This window comes from Podarcis filfolensis, assembly GCF_964270895.1.
Source record: "Podarcis filfolensis genome assembly, chromosome: 11".
Taxonomy (NCBI): Eukaryota; Metazoa; Chordata; class Lepidosauria; order Squamata; family Lacertidae; genus Podarcis; species Podarcis filfolensis.
This window is the reverse complement of record NC_139613.1, coordinates 30,776,396-30,797,020: the sequence shown is the minus strand read 5'-3', so window position 1 is coordinate 30,797,020 and position 20,625 is coordinate 30,776,396. Positions and strand designations below refer to the sequence as shown.

At 41.0% G+C, this 20,625-nt stretch overlaps 1 protein-coding gene across 9 annotated transcripts in view; it reads left to right on the top strand.

Moving 5' to 3' along the window:
- Nucleotides 1–20,625, top strand: part of SSBP2 (single stranded DNA binding protein 2) — a 118,878-nt gene that overhangs the window by 10,936 nt on the left and 87,317 nt on the right. Inside the window, exon 1 of one of the 9 annotated variants that reach the window (XM_083577438.1) lies at nt 17,905–18,039. The exons of the other annotated variants lie outside the window; for them this stretch is intronic. The gene's annotated coding sequence lies outside the window, so the exon portion shown is untranslated. Of the gene's footprint in view, nt 1–17,904; nt 18,040–20,625 lie in introns of those variants that run through there. 9 annotated transcript variants of the gene reach the window in all.

Here is a 20,625-nt window from a genome sequence, read left to right as displayed (position 1 = left end):
TTTTTTTTGTAAGCTAAGGTTTAGGACAACTGGATAGATTTGTAATTCTATGTGTTGGCTCTGTCCATGTTCCTCTTTGTGATTTTTTATATGGAGAATTTATGTAATTTGATTTAGGAAACAGTGCATGCATCATTTGCTGTTGCTGCAGCATTCTTTTAGTTCACCATGAATTGTTTTTCCATTTAGATTGGACATGCTCATGAATGGTTCTGCGTGTTAACACAGTGGGAAATTTGTACACACCACTTCATTCTGGGAAAAGTAATGCTAGTGTCCCTATTATTAAATAGGAATGTTATTGCTTGTTGTTGTGCATGCTGTGTAGATCCTAATGGTCATTGTAAGGATGGAGACCCTCACATTAGGAATGCAGCATGCTGGGAGGAGAGACTTATCCTTTCTCTCGCCAGCCAAGTTCCTGAAGAAAATTTCCCCCGAGCTCCACAATTAGGAATAGGAAAAGGCTCCCTGTGGTGCTAATGAGAGATTTATTCCTATCCTTAATTCCAGTGTATGAGAGTTGCAAGGGTACCATATTTATTGGGATCATGGCTGGGGAGAAAAAGGTTATATCTGTCCTCCCTATATGCCTCCTCAGGGCCTCTCACTCTTGCTCTTAAAACAAAGCTGATGTGATTGCCAATGATGCATTTAGCGTCATGTGTAGTTGGCCCTCATTTCCACATTGAAACAACGACAAAAAGAATTTGGGAAACATTTGTAATAAATTGGATATCCATTTTATAATTGTGTTAGCTTTTCCCCTCTTCTATCATTTCCTATATTTGTCTAATGCAAATATAGTAGTAATTCCTATTGTTAGTTTGTAGTAATTCCTATGGTTAGTTTCCCAAAAACTGCTTTAGAATCTTTAAAAAGAAACAGAATAATGGGATTATATTGCAATCGTCTTGGAAGCAGTTCCATTGGATTTCATATAATGGTCAGTGTGTAGGGAATCCCAAATTCACTCTTGAGGCTTATTGGCAGAATTAAAAAGGGATGGATGTTTGTAGCACCTCTTTGTTGGTTAGTCCCTGTTTGAATCTGCTATCTCACACAGTTAACTCTTGCCAAAGACTTGCTTTGGAAATTAGGAATGTATTCACTTCGCCACAGGCAACAGTAGAGTGCTGTCCAATCTAATGGATTGAAGCAAGTGTGATCAGAATTGGGTTTTTTGGAGAACAGACAGTTTGAATTGTAATGTTAAGTGCACATCAAAGGAAAAACACGACTTTAGGGCACCTGTGGTGTGTTTTAATGGCAGGTGGAAGGGATAGGAGGACCATAAGAAATTCTTGTGGGAAACAGCATTGTATTGGTTTGCATGTAGATTGTGGGGAGCACATAGTCCTCTTGTATTACACTAATTGGAGGAGCTACAATGGTATTTTGATCCAGTTAAGATGCAAGGAGGTAAGGGTCAAGAATGAACTTGTCTCCACTTGCTAATTGTGTCTCAGTAGGGGATTTTGTCTCATGGTTGAGAACCATTGCTCTTGATATATCTAGTTTAAAGTGTATATTATACTAACTAGGTTTTCAGTGGCTTCAGAGTATTAAATATAAATGCACCTAATATGGAAGATTCAGAAGTCATGTCTTCAGTCACTTATCCAGGCAGAATGTGTTCAGAAACATTAGTTTAGGCCTTCTGATGGGATGTGCACTCTGTTAGGCGCCCCCAGAGGATTGTGTGTTGAAGCTTGAGCTTCCAGTAAATGCTCCCCCTTGCCACTCTGACCCTGGCTCTTCCACAAAGCTTTTCCCCCATTTCCCAACCCTGAAGAACTGATTTAAATGAGGAATTAATTTCAGTGAAGTAGAATAAATTAATTGGAATAGGAAAAGAGTTCTGACTATATAATACTCTAGGGTTTATATTCACTTTTAATGTGTTCACTATCCCTGTCCCTTTGGGGGAGAATCGCTGCCGCTTACTAAAGTCCCCATTAATTTTCTAGCAAGGAGTCAATGTTTTAAACCACAGTGTCTACCATATTACCAGGAACTTATATATAAATCCTGTGTTTGACCTTCTGAATTCCCATTTTTCATGTTGATAGCCGCAAGTACTTAAAAGTGGATGAAGAAGTTAAAAAGTGTAACATAGTTTTGGTAGAATAATGACCAGATAACAATTTGCACATACAGTTAACATGGCATCCTTTCCACCAAAAGCTCGTATCCTATTTCCACGAGTACCCAACCATTCTAATACAAAGAGAGCCATTACTGTGCATGGCATCTCACAGAGCACAAGAGGACAGATCCCTGCCCAGAGAGGTTAGAATCAGTGGGGAGACAGTCGAGGCTGGGAAGTAGAAGCAGGGTCAAGAGGGAAAGAATGGGTTTATTCAGCTGTACTTAGTCTTAGTTACAGTAGATAATAGACTCTTCTGTAATTTTAAATTCTGGTATATATGGAGTGATAAGAATACCATAACCCTGCTGGATCAGTTCAAATAAAGGCCTATATGGTCCAGCATCCTGTTCTCAGGGTGGCCAACCAGATGCCTTTGGGAAGCCCAGAAGTGGGACATGGACAGAATTGCACTCTTCCCACATGTGATTCCCAGTAACTGGTATTTAGAGGAATATTGCCTCCAACACTGAGGTAGCATTTGGCTAAGATGACTTGTGACTGCTAGGTTTGCTGTATTTAAAAAAATAAAAACCAGGACACTTTAAGACACCAAAAAATTGTGATTTTTGGATTGACTTGCCTAAGATCCAGGACAAAGCTCTGCCTTTCAGAAATTCCCCATGGAGGTCAATTCCACCTTTGAAACCTCGTTAATGTCTGGAAAAATCCAGACATATGACATCCCTACTGTTGACAGCGTAATCATCCAGGATAGTATTTGCATCATATTTCCATTTGATGCTTTTTTAATTTAAAGTTTGTGTCTGATGTTATTTCTCTGGATCAGAAACAAACAAGATCCTAACCCAACCACTTACGTTGCTTTAAAATTACCCATCACACACCCTCAACAAATAATCCTACCTGCTTATCATTAATGGTGTCTGCGACATATTCAGTCACATATTACAGACTCCCCACCTCCCACCCCAAAAGGTGAACAAATACATGAGAGACAAAATACACAGAAAAAATCTGCATAGGCCCCATTAAAACATTTCATTGAGATTGCCCAGGATTAATTTTATGTAGCCATGCAAGTCTTTGCAATATTGAAGTTCAGTTCTGTATAATATAGGTAGAAGAAATAAAAACTTTGTATTACGTGATACTACAAGCGCAGTCTAAAGAATACGTAGGTAAGCCCTCCATTTTTCTGTTCCTAGTTCTGTTTCCTCTGGAATTTCCTCATGCATGTAAAAGGCCATAGATTGTTTAATGGCTGAAGGCCCTGTGCTTTTGTGCTCAGGCTGACAGGGGGTAAAATGGTGGTGTTCCATAGATAACCACAATAAGTATGGAAGGATGAGGGAATCTGCCTTTCAGAAGTGCACACTACTTAAGTATTTGGACAAAATTAACAATGCACTACTCTCAAACTGCTCATCATGGACAGGATACAAAGAACTGTGACAATAAACCCAACGAACCCAAGGATGATATCTGAATGGGGTCTCCCTAAATACCCCACTCACATTTCACATGTTAAACTGCTTTTGGAACTGAAGGAAGAGTCCAAAGTAATGTGTAATATAATAGTGGGGAAAGGCCTATGAGCTTTGGGGGCACTTTGGATGCTGGTGAGCCTAAACAGCTCCTTGGATCCTGGCCACTCTTTCCTTTCCAAGTCTACAAGGGGGAATAACAGTGAACTAAGGGGTAACTACTTCTGCTCAAGTGTGAAGTGTACAGCTGGAAGAATGCATTCGGCAGTGAACCAGGGGTAAATTGCCTGTGCAAATGCGCCATACCTAGGTATGAGAGACTCTGAATTTAATTATAGATATCCAGAAGAACCTAGTTTCAATTGTCTGCTTTTGTCATTGCTTATTTAAACAAACTGACATCTTGCATATTTTATATGCTTTGAAACAAAAAAAGTGTGAAATAAGGATTTTTTGAGTGTCTTAACTTTCCTGTATCTTCTATGAGTGCTCCAGATTTGCTGAATTGCTGCTCAGTGACATGTATTGATTTGATTCTCCAGTGACTTCCACCAGAAATAGCAGTGGCATGTTAGAAGAATTCTCATGCCTAAATATTGCTTCTCTTAATAATGATATTAATAAAACTATTAAGCAATATAAAAGTGGCAGTTTGTAAATCGAATCTTAGATATTCTGTCTGGATTTTTAAAATAATCCAGTGGGATATGAAAAGAAACAAAGGATGGGACTTTCTGCACAATTGATCTGTCTTCTCAAATCACATTTCAGAGTTTCAGTGATAATCCTGCAAGTTACTGGTCAGTGTATTCCAGTTTGGGGCAGGTCTCCAAACAATAAAAAGAAACAGAGGAAAAAGCTACTACGAGATATAAAATTGCTGCTGGGGGTTAGTCCTGCTGCTGGTTGATGTTAAATTTATGCAAACAGTCCTTAACCTAATTTACAGTTCTGTGGACAAACTGAGAGATAAATTCAACAAAATACTGAGATTTGGCAGTCACAACTAGGAAAAGTATTGCCTTTTTAATTCAGCATGAGATACAAAGGGGCCCATACATGAGGTGGCTTCCACTCATTTGTTTGACCTTGTGCTATAGTTTTGTAGAAAACAATGAAACTAATCAAAATATGTTTTCCTACCTGTGTGGAAACAGGGATAGAATCTGTATATTAAAAGGTGAAAGCTCTATATCATCTGAAGGGAAACCATAGTATCTATATTTTGTGGCAATGAAGAAGCTCATCTGCTAGCACTCACACAAGCATTTGCGGAACAATGCTAGTGGCTATAATTCTCTGGCTCCAACCCATTGTGCTTTCTTATGCTGTCCCTGCAACAGAAATGCAAGCTGGAGGGGAAGATACATGCACACTGCACAAATGAAAAACAAATGCATTATACAGACATGCCATAGAAGTAACTTTAAAGAGCTAGAGTGCAATATCTGGAAGAGATGAAGTAACAGTAACAGCATAACGGAGATTAGAGAAGTAGGACAGTAGAAGGAGAATTGTGCTAGGAATGCAAAAGTGTTCCCAAAGTAATGTTACTTTTAAATTTGAAATAAAGTATGAAATACTTTCGGCATTGCTCATAACCTTAAATGCATTTGTTAAGATTGTGTTTTTTAAAGGATGTTTTGATTTCAGTTTGATTTCAGTTTTAATTTTATACAGTTCTTGAAAGAAAGTGACAACGCAGTAAAAATTGTAAGAGGCATGCAATTTTAGTAAGTTGGAAAAACGGCATAATTGGGAAGTGACATCTTAAAATGTATTACTACATTGATTAAAAGACAGAATAAAAGCCAGTGTGTATCTCCAGTCAGTTGTATTGGTAATAGTATATCCTATTTTTCAAGCCTTGCAAAATATTCCCCCTAAGAGGCTCATAATCTGCAACTGCTTGATTTAGTTGCAGAGATGTAAAGGTTCAGGGGAGGGAGTTTTTAAAAATTTGCTAAACTAGTTTTCTTTCCTGTTGATATCCCCCTTGTTTTTTCAGAGGATAGATTGGAAACCTTCAAGGAAATCTCATGCATACCTCTCAATGTCCCAATTTTCTAGAGAGACTCTGGGAATTATGAAAGCCATTCTGGCTTCTGAATTGATCCTGGAATGTCCCTATCCTCCCCACACACCCCCTGGCCAGCACTGCCACCAAGCTTGGGGAGGAGAATGAGCTGGCGCTTGTCCCAAGTGATGACTGTGGCAGCAGATGTGGCTGCAAAGGAGCATCCCCGTTGCCGCTGCTGGCCTCCTTCCTTGGGCTGCTTGTAGCAGCTTCCAAAGAGGAAGAGGAGAGGCTGTCGCTGCGAAGGCCCAGCCTCACGTGATGCGCTGGCTCTGAGCGGCAGGCAGAGGGCAGGCCTGGCCTGGGCAGGAAGAAAGCGGGAGCAGAGTGCGAGTCTTGTTTTTAAAATATATTTTTAATGCTTTTTGTATCTACTTCTAATCTTGCCCCTTTAAAAAAATTATTTATTGGTGTGTGTATTTCTTTTTGTAAATCTACCAAAGAATACAATTAAATAAAACTGGGATTAAGGGGTTTTCTCAGGATGGCAGAGGTTGTGTATGCCTCATTGGTGTAGTGGTGGCGGCACTCGCCCTGCTGATAGGAAATGACCTGGGGGAGGCGCCAAAATGGGAGGTCGAGGAGCGTCCGTTGGAGAGAGAGAAATGTCCCTATTTTCATCTGAGGAATGTTGGAGAGTATGCTGATGCGTTTTCTCAGTTAACTTATTTCTGATGCAACATGTTCAAATAATAGTATTGCACAGCTAATTTGTGCTGCAGCAAATAACTTGCATCCAAGATATTAAAGGCTGTATCCATTGTTAGCCAAACTCAAAGTATACTCATTGAAATCAGTAATATGCACAGGTCTTTTGCCTGCGCACTCCGCATGTTTGCCATGAACTATGATTAAACCTAGAAGTCTCTAATTAACCATAGGTTGCCATTTCATCCAAATTGGTTAACTGTGGTTACTAATTTTAGAACAAAACAAGATATTAAATTATAATTTGAAGTTGGTTTAACTTCCTTGTTTGCTCCAAAGCTGGTAAGCATTTCCTAGTTCAGATCGAATGGGAGACTTGTTAGTGACATATTGCTCTAAATCACAGCTTGTTTGAATGGGCTTAGTAAGCAGAGATGATAGTCTTTACTGGTCCATGGATGGAAACTATTTTCAGATGTTACAGAAGATATTCAGGCATTTGGTGCAGGAGTTGAATCATGGAAAATAATCTGATGAATGGTTGAAAGTGCATATACAAAATCTTAAATTTTGTACATGTTGGTAGTAAGCAACTGAACAGAATATTCCACTTTATGGAAACCTTCAATTTAATGAAATCCACAAAGCTCAAATGAATGAGTATTGGGCATTATGAATCTTTCAGACACTGATAAAGAGAAATCTGAGTTATGCTAGTATTTTCGAAAAAGTATATACGGAGAAGGAGTATGATATAAATACAGTAAATATGGTTTTAGGATAACCAATTTTCACTACAGTTACTATGGATACTGGTTACTAAAAAGGTGCATAGGGCAGGCTTCAACTCCCGTGGAGTTCTTATGAAGCTTCCTTCCAAGTATTCGTGCACAAAATTGTGCTGGTGATATGTTGTTAAGAAGTTCAATGCTATGTTCATAAAGTGTAGCTTAATAAGCAAATAGATTCCAAATTGCTTGCAGCACCAGGTAAAAACTTACTTGTTCACCTGGTATTTGGCAGTATCTGTTTGTACATGGTCTTTAGTGTAATTACTGGCCGCTGCAAACTTGTATTATTATTTTTTATAAAAGCTTGACTTCTCTGGTAGTGGTCTTTATTTTTTAATTGTGTTTCTGTTCATTGGTGGCATCCATTGTTTTGTTTTTTAAATATCATTTGCATACCATCCTGGGATCTGAAATGCGTGAAGGACAGTCTAAAAGTTCAATAAATTTTTAAAAATATTACTTTTCTTTTATATTGTACTGATAACTGGCCTTTGCCATGCTTCACATTCATTAAAGGTCATTATTTTTCTCAGGTTCACAAGTCACATTTATGTCCGTTCATGACTTTAGTGGTTTTAAATCTCTTAAATGGTCTTTTGAGATATTTGCAACATATGTATATTTTAGGTAAGAGTCTTAACATTTCGTTGGTTATGACAAAATGTGAGCATTAAGTAATTACAGGCTTTCTAACCTGATTTGCTAAAAACTCAACTTTTCCCACTCTACTGATGAAATCTATTTGCAAGTGGCTGAAATGAATAGCAGCTGCTTAGAATATCTCATTTAAGAGGGAGGTCATTTAGCATCAGTATAAGCCTTGCATTGAGAGAGCTGCAGAGAGACTTCGATTGGTGTAATTCCCAGGTCTACGGGAACAAGATGAGCTTGTGTTCTTGAACTTTCTAAGCAGCAGTAGATTTCTATCATATATGTATCCTGCCCTTCCTCTACTGATCTTAGAGCAGTGCTTTGGACACTCTCAGCAACCCTCTATGCCAGTTAGTCTGAGAGAAGCTGATATGTCCAAGGCCAACTTGTGAGCAGTGTAACTTGGAATAAATGTAAGTCTAGATTTGCTGCATCCAAGTCTAATGTACCTCAACTGCACTACATACTCCCAGTGCTGCTAGTGAAAGAGAGCTAGCAAACTGTCCACTGTTACTTCTGTTCTAGCATGTGACAAGAGCCAATGGCAATGCAAGGAACACAGTGAAGAAAATGTGTTCATATAGTTCACTTGTGTGCATTTTCTTATCATCTTAGATAGACCCATTGAAATTAATCTGGGAGGATGGCATCCAGTCTAATATACCATTTAATAGGATAGAAAGGGGAATACTTCCATGTACTGGTTTCTGGATTGTCTCATTGTCTGCTACCAGAAAGGGTAGTGTTAAGGAGAAATTATTGAATTACTACAGTTCTTGACCTTTCATAAGGATATAAGGTTTTTGCTCAGATCTCTTGCATTATATTATGTACAGAAAATGGCTTGAGTGTCTGATATGGTGCCAGTTCCAATTTTCCATTTCTGCTCCTTATCCTAGCTCCCAGAGCCAGCCTGTAGATCTGTGTTGATGCAGTGAATGAGAACTTTGTACTGTGGCAAATCCAAATTCATCTATTTGTATACATGATGGCTGACTATTGGGGGAGTATTGATTTTGAGTAAGGGCCTTTCTACACAATTATTTTTACACAATAGAAGTGATGTTGCAACTTTCTCCAAGAAAATGAAGCATCTTGCCCAGGAGGTCTGCCTTTTAGCAGGATATGCCATTTTTTCATTACTGAATGCCAATGTTTTCTTGTTGCTGTGGAAAACGATTGCTGAACCAATTGCTTTGAGGGATGTGGTAGAGCAAATGTCACCAAAGCCTATGATTATATTGTAGTAAGTGAAAGATGTATAACCCCTTTCAGCCTCTAGGAAACATACTGTCCTGTTCACAACAGTTGTTGCAAACCATGTCCATGATATTCCATTATGCAAGTTGTCTTTGTTCATATGAGTGCATTCCTGAAAGAGGTGGGAACTGATGTGGTAGTATGGTGCAAATTCAGCTGGAGGTTTTGTCAGTTTCTGAGTTTCATGTAGACCCAAAGCGGAATAGATAATAATTATCTAGCCTTCAATGACAGGCTTTATATATACTAGGGATGGGGAACTTATGGCTCTTCAGACAATGTTGGAATCTAGCTCCCATCTTGTTCTGCAACCATTGGTCAGGAAAGATGGGAGTTCAGTTCAAAAAGGTATAGAGGACTGCACCAAGTAATTATCTTATAAAGCTCATGAGAAATTGATTTTGAAAGGTATGTAACCAGTAAAAGCAGTTCAGTTTGGGGTGAATTATTTATTCATTATATATGTAGAGTGCCCACCCCAATAACTAAATCCAGAAGTTAGGTGGAAGGGAAGCCATTCTGCTGGATGTGAAATAATCCAGTCTGTGGACACTGAATAACCTCCATTGTTCTAAATAAAATTCAGAAGACTTCTACCCAGGTACTGACCAGGCCAACCTATTTTTCGTTTTGCTTATGAGATCTGACAAGATCAGCCCTTGTGGTTTTATTTGTATTCTTGGAAGCCTTAGGGAGAGAAATAACTGGAGCAGCAATGAAATCTAACCTTGCTATATAACATAACCAAAGACATATCAGTAGGCCACTGGAAAAACAGCCATGTATGACAGTGAATATCTAAAGGGTAAAGGGACCCCTGACCATTAGGTCCAGTCGTGGCCAACTCTGGGGTTGTGGTGCTCATCTCGCTTTACCGGCCGAGGGAGCTGGCGTACAGCTTCCAGGTCATGTGGCCAGCATGACTAAGCTGCTTCTGGCGAACCAGAGCAACACACGGAAACGCCATTTACCTTCCCACCGGAGCGGTACCTATTTATCTACTTGCACTTTGATGTGCTTTTGAATTTCTAGTGAATATCTAGCTCAATGTAAATAAATTCTGGGAAATGTATTGTATCAAGAGGTAAAATTGTTATTAGCAAGTAGTTTTAAGTGTCTAGCAGTGTCTGTAATTGTTTGTTTTCAATAGTAATTTGGGAAACGTACGTACAGTGGTACCTCAGGTTAAGTACTTAATTTGTTCTGGAGGTCCGTACTTAAACTGAAACTGTTCTTAACCTGAAGCACCACTTTAGCTAATGGGGCCTCCTGCTGCTGCCATGCCGCTGGAGCACAATTTCTGTTCTCATCCCGAAGCAAAGTTCTTAACCTGAAGCACTATTTCTGGGTTAGCGGAGTCTGTAACCTGAAGCGTATGTAACCTGAAGCGTATGTAACCCGAGGTACCACTGTATATAACTCAGCCTTGTAAATGAGCCCACAAAAGTTACTAGTCTGAAGATTTGTTTAGTAGCTTGTTGGCAAGCTAGTAAGAAAACCTTCCTTCTTTCAACACACTAGCCGGAAAAGAGGGATTCCTACATCACTATTTTACCAGCTCACCCACTCATATTCCTGTTTTCCTTTCCCCTCTCCAGAAACTGCTATTTGCCTTGTGGTAGGACACATGGTGGTATTGCATGATCATTTAAATTAGGTTAATGGGCAGGAGAATGAGTTGACACTCCCATCTTCCCCGACTGCCATAGCCACGATCCATTCTAGGAGGTCCTCAGCTGCTTTTTTATGTGTGCTTTTTTTGCTGAGAGGGTTTCCCACCACACCATACATTTAAAGCAGCAGCATACAGCATCACAAGAACTACAGTTCACAGAGTTCCTTGTGAAAAGGGATTGACTATTAAACCACCCTGGAAATTGTAGGTCTTTGTGGGGGAATGGGGGTCTCCCAATAACTCGCAGTACTGTTGTTAGCAAGCTACAGTTCCCTGTATTCTTTGAGGGAAAACATGACTGTTTAAAGTGATATGATGGATCAGATATATGAATGTGATCCTTGGTGTTCTACTTTAAAAAGGTGTAAATTGCCTATATTTGATTTGGTACAAGCTTCTTTAAGCACATACAACTTTCATTGTTAACCTTTCAGTTGGGGACTACATCAGTCAGTTGTGGTGACTGATGGGATTGTTAGAAGTATGTGTGTGTTTTTAATACCTGTTTTGGTTCTTTAAACAGTCATGTTTTCCCTCAAAGAATACAGGGAACTGTTACAGAACAAACAAACATTAAAATGCTATTTGTCTAATAGTTTTCTTTCTAACCGTAAGGAAACTGGAAACGAGAGAGATGCCCCAGGGCCATTGCAATTTCCAAAATAATACCATAAAAACTAACCAAATAGCAATTTTATTTTTAATTGATTTACTTATCAATTATCTCCTTGATTTTCATTTTGAAAATACACAAACTGTTACAAGCCAAAGGTTGCAGAATTCATGACTATTTAATTGGGATATATGACGTATATATCAGAAATATATAGAAACATCTGTTGAAGTTAACTGCAAAAATGTGACAAAGATTTATGAACTGGAAAATAAACTTTGGACAAGCATAGAAGATGAAATATGGGCAAGTATATGGATTGTATGGATTTAAAATAAATTAATATACTGATGGTATTTAATCCCATCAAAGATTGCTAAATAAGATCACAAAAGTAAATTCATTACATTGTTGCCTAGGTTATTATCTTGTCTATTGATAAAGGGCTTCCCACAGGACACAGTCATACAGGCTGTAATCCATGCAGATTTCAGACCCATGGTTTTAAGTTGAATTGTTTTGAACAAGCCATAGTTAAGATTAGCCACAGTTCTGTGGCTTGAATAGGACTTGAATAACATGACAAGCTGTGGTTAATTTAAAAAAAATGGAAGTGAAAGCTTCACAACTCTGATGATTGCATCAGAAAAAAGGAACGAGGCGAGGGAGGGGGCATGCAAGTCCAGAGATAGTTGCAAAGTCTGATTCCTGGGACCATAATATATTTTTCAATTTGACACCCAGACACAGCCATAATGGGGCATATTTTTTTAAGTGCTTGAGCACATGACGACTTTGATGGTCGTGGGGTATATACCCTGAATACAGAGAAGTAAGGGAAATAGTTGTTTACTATGTAAAGTCAAAAGACAAGAGGTAGATTTATGCCAAAATATATTGGACAGTCTTTCAGATGCCACAAGACTTAATTGTTGGTGTTGCTTTGAGAAAACTAAGGTATCTTGTTACCTTCTGGAATGTAACAACTAATATTACATGCAGTGGAGTTTAAAGACATGGTCTGATGATAAAGCAGCTGGCCAACTGAACATAAAAGCTGGTGGTTTGCATGCATTTTGAAGCATGCTTTCATAGGTTAAGCTTTCATAGGTTAAGCTTGCAATTTAATAATTGAGAGGATTGATTTGTGGACCCAGTCACAGTGAGTCTGAGGTTGCTGGGGTGGGGGCACAGGAAGCAATAAGCGACGTGGCAGTTTTGAGATTGGCGTGGCCACAGTTTTATTGAGTACAGATGTCAGTAGGCCTAGGGATTGGGTATGTATCCCAACCATCCCGATTGCTGGCTGATGACTTCATCATGGTGAAACCTGGGTTAAGGATCAACATATGATGCACATCAAATATGGGTGATTCCTCCAGGATGCCATTGGGGAGTTCTATGGCTCATTGTCTGCCCCCCATCTGGGCATACAGACAGAATCCTTCCCCTTGGAGATGGGATTTAAATATGGGTTTCTGTGGTTCTATTATAGCAACATTTAATTTCTAGAGTGCTGTGGCTTTCCTATATTTGCTTCTAGAAGTCAAGTAATAGAAATTGAAGTGTTTTGAGCAGAAAACTTTTTTAAAACTTTTTTTTAAAACAGTCTAGACTTGTTTGGCCAGAGGTATTTGATATTGCCCATATAAAATCTTAGTAATACTCAGAGTGGACCTATTGAAAATCAGTGGCCTTAAGTAACTTAAATTCCTCCAATTTCTGACTTCAGCATCTCATAACTAAAACGTTCATGCTTTGGATTCTTCCCACATTTATATGCACTTTGGTGCAGCATTTCCTTCTGCCAAAGAAACAAACAGGTATTGTTTTAGTTGCAGATAAACAACCGCAAAGTAGGTGTAATGGCATTCACTCATCCTTTCTCCCCCCCTGCCCCCCCTCTTCTCCTCAACTGTTGAAAGTGATTATAATTTCCTTGAGGGAACCTTTTTTCTATGTTATTGTGTGCCACTACCAATCAGTTTATATAATAAAAAGTGTATAAAGGTAAAGGTAAAGGGACCCCTGACCATTAGGTCCAGTCGTGACCGACTCTGGGGTTGCGGTGCTCATCTCGCTTTACTGGCCAAGGGAGCCGGTGTACAGCTTCCGGGTCATGTGGCCAGCATGACGAAGCTGCTTCTGGTGAACCAGAGCAGCACACGCAAACACCGTTTACCTTCCCGCTGGAGCGGTACCTATTTATCTACTTGCACTTTGATGTGCTTTCGAACTGCTAGGTTGGCAGGAGCTGGGACCGAGCAACAGGAGCTCACCCCGTCACGGGGATTTGAATCGCCAACCTTCTGATTGGCAAGTCCTAGGCTCTGTGGTTGACCCCACAGCGCCACCCGTGTCCCATATAAAGTGTATAGTACCTTACTAATGTTATGTAGGTGAGGAATAATAATACTAATCAGCTTGTCTGCTTGGCCAACAAAGCTCTCTTGGGTATTTGTACTTCTACTGCATGTACATAAATAGATCTTTGTGTCCCCAGTATTGTATAAAACAGGCTTCCTCAACCTCGGCCCTCCAGATGTTTTTGGCCTGCAACTCCCATGATCCCTAGCTAGCAGGGCCAGTGCTCAGGGATGCTGGGAATTGTAGTCTCAAAATATCTGGAGGGCCGAGGTTGAGGAAGCCTTGTATAGAATGATACAGACCTTGATGCAGTGGCTAATTTATTCAGTTATTTGTTGCTGTTGAGTTCATTTTTCTGCTTAAAGTCCTTTACCTCATGCTCAATTATCAAATGATTGCTTTAAAAATAGTGTTTGGTGCATATGGCATCATAATAAAAGGGTATGGTTTTTAAGAGAGCTAATCTTTAGCCAAGTAGAACTTGTAAGGAGTGGTTGTATAGTTTCTGAGGCATGCTGACAGATAGTTGAAAAGTACCAAAACTGAAATTTCTCATAAAAAACTTCTGTTGAAATTTGAAGCCCAAATATTTTCTGGATACTGTATTCTTAAAATATATTTTTGTATGCGTTAAATTGCCAAATGATTTTTGGTTTCTGAGAGCAACAATATCTGATTGCCATGTCATAGTGCTTTGTAGTATTTGTCAGTACAGTGGTACCTCAGGTTACAGACACTTCAGGTTACAGACTCCGCTAAACCAAAAATAGTACCTCAGGTTAAGAACTTTGCTTCAGGATGAGAACAGTAATCGCGCGGCGGCAGCGGCAGCATGGTGGCAGCGGGAGGCCCCATTAGCTAAGAACGGACCTCCAGAACAAATTAAGTTCTTAACCTGAGGTACCACTGTATTGGTAGCAGATACACAGTGGCAGTGTGTAATCATTGTGCTTGTCATTGCAAGAAAGGAATCAGACTCTGGCGGGGTGTGTGTGTGTGTGTGTGAAATGAATCCAGGCCTGGAACTACAGGCAGAGACAGGCTAATACTCCTCCTTCAGAGGCATGTGGGCTCTGACCAGAAAGTGCACTGAGCTTCTGCGCCCTCCACCTCTGAGTAAGGGCTTGTTTTCTGAACCTCCTCCCCAGCTCTAGACTTGAAGCTGGAAATTAGAGAAGATTCCGCCTGACCCTCTGCATTTAAGTTTTAAGACAAAGTTAGGGAAAACACCCTGTCCCCTGGAAAAGGGATTTCACAACCAATTTCTAATTGAATTCTTCAAACTTTGGCAGATTTCTGAATATTAATTCGAGATACAAAATCAATTCCTTTAAACCTTTCCTTTTGATATATTGTGATTTCTAAGGTGGTTGTGTTAAGATTTCTCATCATGGAATGACTTTCAAATCTGATAATGCTTATGGATCATGTCTAACTACCGTTGGACATTTACCAAATTAATGGGCTTTGTTTTGTTTATTTTGCTATTTTTATAATATCAGAACTAATAGATCATGTCCTTGTTTTGCTTGTGTGGTTGTTTTTTTGTTTTTTTGTTACCTGGACTTGTTTTCAGCGTTTATCTGCACACAAAGAACTTCCCCTGTATCCTTGATTCTTGGTTTGCTTTTATTTGGTTAATTCACTGGAACATCATGCTGTTCTGGTCACTAAAATACAGCAGTATTTTAGCCATCTGGTACTCCATGTTTCTAAATTTGTTTTTACTTTTCAAGCAAGCTTATTGGTGTGTGAAGTAGTTGTTGACTTTGGTGCATGAATTGTAAGTGTATTTTCTCCCTACTTCCCTACCCCAGCTATATGATCTCTTACCTGGTGTTGGAAGTGGATACAAATAGTTGAAACCATATCCAGATAAGACTGAGGCAATCATACTAGGCAAGCTTTGTGAATTAGAGGTTGATATCTACTGAACATTTCGCCTAGCTTCCCAGATCACTTAGTCTTACATTCTTTGAGTGCTCCTGGATCTGTTACCACCATTGTACCTCTAAATCTAGAATGCAATAGGGCCAGGAATACCCCCATCATTTTCAGCATGTGAGAAGGTTGCATTTTTTCTGACAGATGCATATCTAGTAGTGGTTTGCTTTTTGGCTTGAATCTAGACTACTGCATTTATGTAGTGTTCTTTACTTCTTTTCAAAAACTTTACTTAATGCGGAATGTGATGAAGCACCTTCTGATAGCAGTGGATTGTAGAGAACAAGCCATGCTATTCCACAAGGATCAATAGACTAGGAGTTGCTGCCTTCTTTCCATTTGATGTTCTCAGAACTGCACAAACCATTATTTGGACCCAAGTCCTAATCATAAGAACCCATAGACTAGGTGGCTGTCCCACAACTGTGGAACTATTTTGCACCAAAACTCCTCAAGGTCAGACCCTGATCATTTCACTGAAAGTGCTGTGATCTGTTTTGTTTAGGCTATCCTAAATAGGCTGACCTAATATGTGGTGGTCACATAGTATTAGCATGAGTATGTTAGAAAGAATAAATCAGTTTTGTATGAGTGTATTCTTTGCTTCATACTCTGTGCAATGCATGATTTCTCCTACACAGGGATTAATCCCAGTGTAAGAAATTGTGCTGTCTTAAAATAGAAAGAGGAAGCTAAAACGTTCCTCAAGCCTCTACCATCTCATAATGTGAATAGCTGTGGCTTTAGAGATCTGCCTTCAGAGGAGAAAATGTTTTGTGTTCCCTAATAATCAGTTTAGACAGTACAATGACCAGACATCCATGTGAAGCTTACCACAATTCTCAGAACAATGGGTGACTTTCCTTATGACAACCCGGAGAGTTTTCTAGAGTGGCCCCGGCATGAATTTTGTCCCCGATCCCACCTTAGTCTGCCATTTTTAGAGTACTGCAGAAAAGGTGGAATAAAAATTATAAGAAATTAAAAGTTATCATGTTTTTTCTGTCTCTGTTCTGTTTGAATTTGAAACATCTTCAAGAAAAGAACTGACATTGTACTGACATCATAACGTATTTGTTCAGTCAGTTTCTGAGCCACTCAGCAATATCAACTTTGGCTCAAGTCAGTGTATGCCACTGACCGGTGGTGTTGTGAACTACAGCATGACCGCAAAGTGGGTTGAGCTGCTGGTAATGTCAGAGGCCAAGGAGGAGGGGGAGAGAGGCTGGTGCGTGAGAGGGATGTGCAGGCAGGTAGCCCAGGCTTACTGTAGAGGCTTGATAAGGCCTCAGGGGAGAAGGGAGGAGTGGCTTTGGCAAGGACGGGGTGGCCATGGGGAGTAAGGGGAGGGGTGGCTTAGGGTTGTTGCCTAGGTGCAGTTGACAAGCGAAGCAAGCAGAGGCTCAGGCCCTAGTACAGTGTTTCTCAAACTTGGGTCTTCAGCTGTTTGTTGGACTACAACTCCCATCATCCCTGACCACTGGTTCCATTTCTCACTTGAGCACCTGCAAAGCATGGAGGAGGGAATAGGCAACTAACATGCCTGATTTATCAGCCTGTTAATTGGGCAAGTTAAGAGTTGTAGTCCAACAACAGCTGGAGACCCAGGTTTGAGAAACACTACCCTAGTACAATAATAAAAACACAGCAGTAAAATAGTAAATTATCACTTAAAAATCTGGATAGGAAGCCTTTTTCTGTACAAGGAAACCATCAATTCTTCATTTCTTTACCATTCTTTACTAGAATGGAAATGTTCAAATAAGAGAACAAAATCTCCGTTTTTCTCTAAACTATTCAGCTTGCTCCTCTTTCTTGTTATGTGGGAACCTAAGGATTAGTTTGCAAAGCCAAAATTTCTCACCAGAAATTATGGAACTCTTCAAACCTGATTGTGTCACCATTGCCACCTATGGCAAAGCATGTGGCTAATTCTTTACTTTTATGTTTTCTTCCCTCCCCCATTGTTACTCGCCAGCGCAGATTCTCTTAAGAGTTCTTGGATTTTATTTTTATTTCTAGGTGCTGGCATATCTCTAGCTGCCTAATTTATTGGTTTTTCCTGTGCCACTGTTTGCACATCAGTGCTTTCTCATGCGTTTCTGTAACTGAGCTCAGGTGTGAATTCAGTCAGCTATGTTCATGGTTGTGTAATGTTGATGTCTGTTTATGGAACAGGGAACTTAATGCCAGGTTCTAGAAGCTTAAACTGTGATGTTGCCAGAGACCAATTGCAGTTTAGTTTTTTCTCTTGACAATGCCTTCCTCTAAAGCCCAATGGACTTCTGAAGTGTCAAGGGCTACTTGCTATCATACTGGATAGGACCTTCAATTTCTGACTGTTTTTGACTTCAGTGTCTCATAACTAAAACGTTCACTCTTTGGATTCTTCCCACATTTATATGCACAGATCAAGGTTCTATTGGGACCCTGTTTTTGTTGTTATGTGTGTTGATATGGTGGTTTGGTGCCAAATGACATTTGGTGACCTTCCACGTTTTTCACTAGACATAGTTTGGAGAAGGCAGACCAGCCATATATGATAGTTCATATATCTACCAGAATCGGTCATAAAAAGGCAGGATGAGGTCAGGGCATGGAGCTTCACAGAATAGGGCATAATCTCTAGAAAACGCTTTTAAAGTGGTGTACAGCTATTGCTTAAATGTGCCTTGCCATAGTCAACACATATATGACCATTAGAGATCAATCTAACACAATCCCTCTACATCTGTGTCACTAGAGTTAAGTAAAAATTAAAAGTGCATGCAGAGCAGATAAGAGGATAGCAATCTTTGGGTCATCGAGAGTGTTGGGGGAGGTAGTTTAATCTTTCCCAGCAATGCTTCCAATCGAGCCAAGATTGCTGTAGACAGCAATCTTGGCTGCACGTGGGAGGAAATGTTAAAATGTGTAGTGAGATGGTGCAGAGATCATGTGTGCCTGACTGTAGCTATTGACCCAATGTCCACCACTGCCTGTGTCCCTCGGGGCCGAAAGGGTTCCCCATTCCCCCATTCCTGCTTTAAAACATGATGGGATTGAGGAAGTTCAGGTTGGGGTTAGTAGAATATGTAAAGGAGATTGTGGATATTACTATCATTCCTTATTTCATTTTCTCTGATCATTTTCAGGGGAGTAGTTGGGAGTTGGAAGACTGCCAGTTCCTGAACCCCTAGTGAACATAATAATAATAATAATAATAATAATAATAATAATAATAATAATAATTTATTATTTATACCCCGCCCATCTGGCTGGGCCTCCCCAGCCACTCTGGGCGGCTTCCATAGAAGCCAAAAATACAGTAAATATCACACGTTAAAAACTTCCCTGAACAGGGCTGCCTTAAGATATCTTCTGAATGTCAGGTAGTTGTTTATCGCTTTGACATCTGCTGGAAGGGCGTTCCACAGGGCGGGCGCCACTACCGAGAAGGCCCTCTGCCTGGTTCCCTGTAGCTCTGCTTCTCGCAATGAGGGAACCGCCAGAAGGCCCTCGGCGCTGGACCTCAGCGTCCGGGCAGAATGATGGGGGTGGAGACGCTCCTTCAGGTATACTGGACCGAGGCCGTTTAGGGCTTTAAAGGTCAGCACCAACACTTTGAATTGTGCTCGGAAACGTACTGGGAGCCAATGTAGGTCTTTCAAGACCGGTGTTATATGGTCTCGGCGGCCGCCCCCAGTCACCAGTCTAGCTGCCGCATTCTGGATTAGTTGTAGTTTCCGAGTCACCCTCAAAGGTAGCCCCACGTAGAGTGCATTGCAGTAGTCCAAGCGGGAGATAACCAGAGCATGCACCACTCTGGCAAGACAGTCTGCAGGCAGATAGGGTCTCAGCCTACGTACCAGATGGAGCTGGTAAACAGCTGCCCTGGACACAGATTTGACCTGTGCCTCCATGGACAGCTGTGAGTCCAAAATGACTCCCAGGCTGCGCACCTGGTCCCTCAGGGGCACAGTTACCCCATTCAGGACCAGGGAATCCTCCACACCTGCCCGCCTCCTGTCACCCAAAAACAGTACTTCTGTCTTGTCAGGATTCAACCTCAATCTGTTAGCCGCCATCCATCCTCCAACCGCCTCCAGACACTCACACAGGACCTTCACCGCCCTCACTGGTTCTGATTTAAAAGAGAGGTAGAGCTGGGTATCATCCGCATACTGATGAACACCCAGCCCAAACCTCCTGATGATCTCTCCCAGCGGCTGCATGTAAATGTTGAAAAGCATGGGGGAGAGGACAGAACCCTGAGGCACCCCACAAGTGAGAGCCCAGGGGTCTGAACACTCATCCCGCACCACCACTTTCTGAACACGGCCCAGGAGGAAGGAGTGGAACCACTGTATGACAGTGCCTCCAGCTCCCAGCCCCTGAAGACGGTCCAGAAGGATGTTATGGTCGATGGTATCAAACGCCGCTGAGAGATCCAGCAGAACTAGGAAACAGCTCTCACCTTTGTCCCTAGCCCGCCGGAGATCATCAACCAGTGCGACCAAGGCAGTTTCAGTCCCATGATGAGGCCTGAATCCCGACTGGAAGGGATCCAAATGATCCGCTTCTTCCAGGCGTGCCTGGAGTTGTTCGGCAACCGCTCGCTCAATCACCTTGCCCAAGAATGGAAGATTTGAGACTGGGCGATAGTTGGCCATCGTGGCCACATCTAAAGATGGTTTTTTAAGAAGCGGTTTAATAACCGCCTCTTTCAGTGGGTCTGGGAAGGCTCCCTCACGGAGGGAAGCATTCACCACCCCACGAAGCCCATCGCCCAGTCCTTCCCGGCTAGCTTTTATAAGCCAGGATGGGCAAGGATCCAGGAGACAGGTGGTTGGTTTCACTCGTCCAAGCAGCCTGTCCACATCCTCGGAGGTAACAGATTGGAATTGATCCCACTCAACTTGACTAGACAGAACTCTAGCACTCTCCCGCCCCGGCCCTGCTCCCACGGTGGAGTCTACTTCTTCCCGAATCTCGAATCTCGAATCTGAACATATGTCACAGT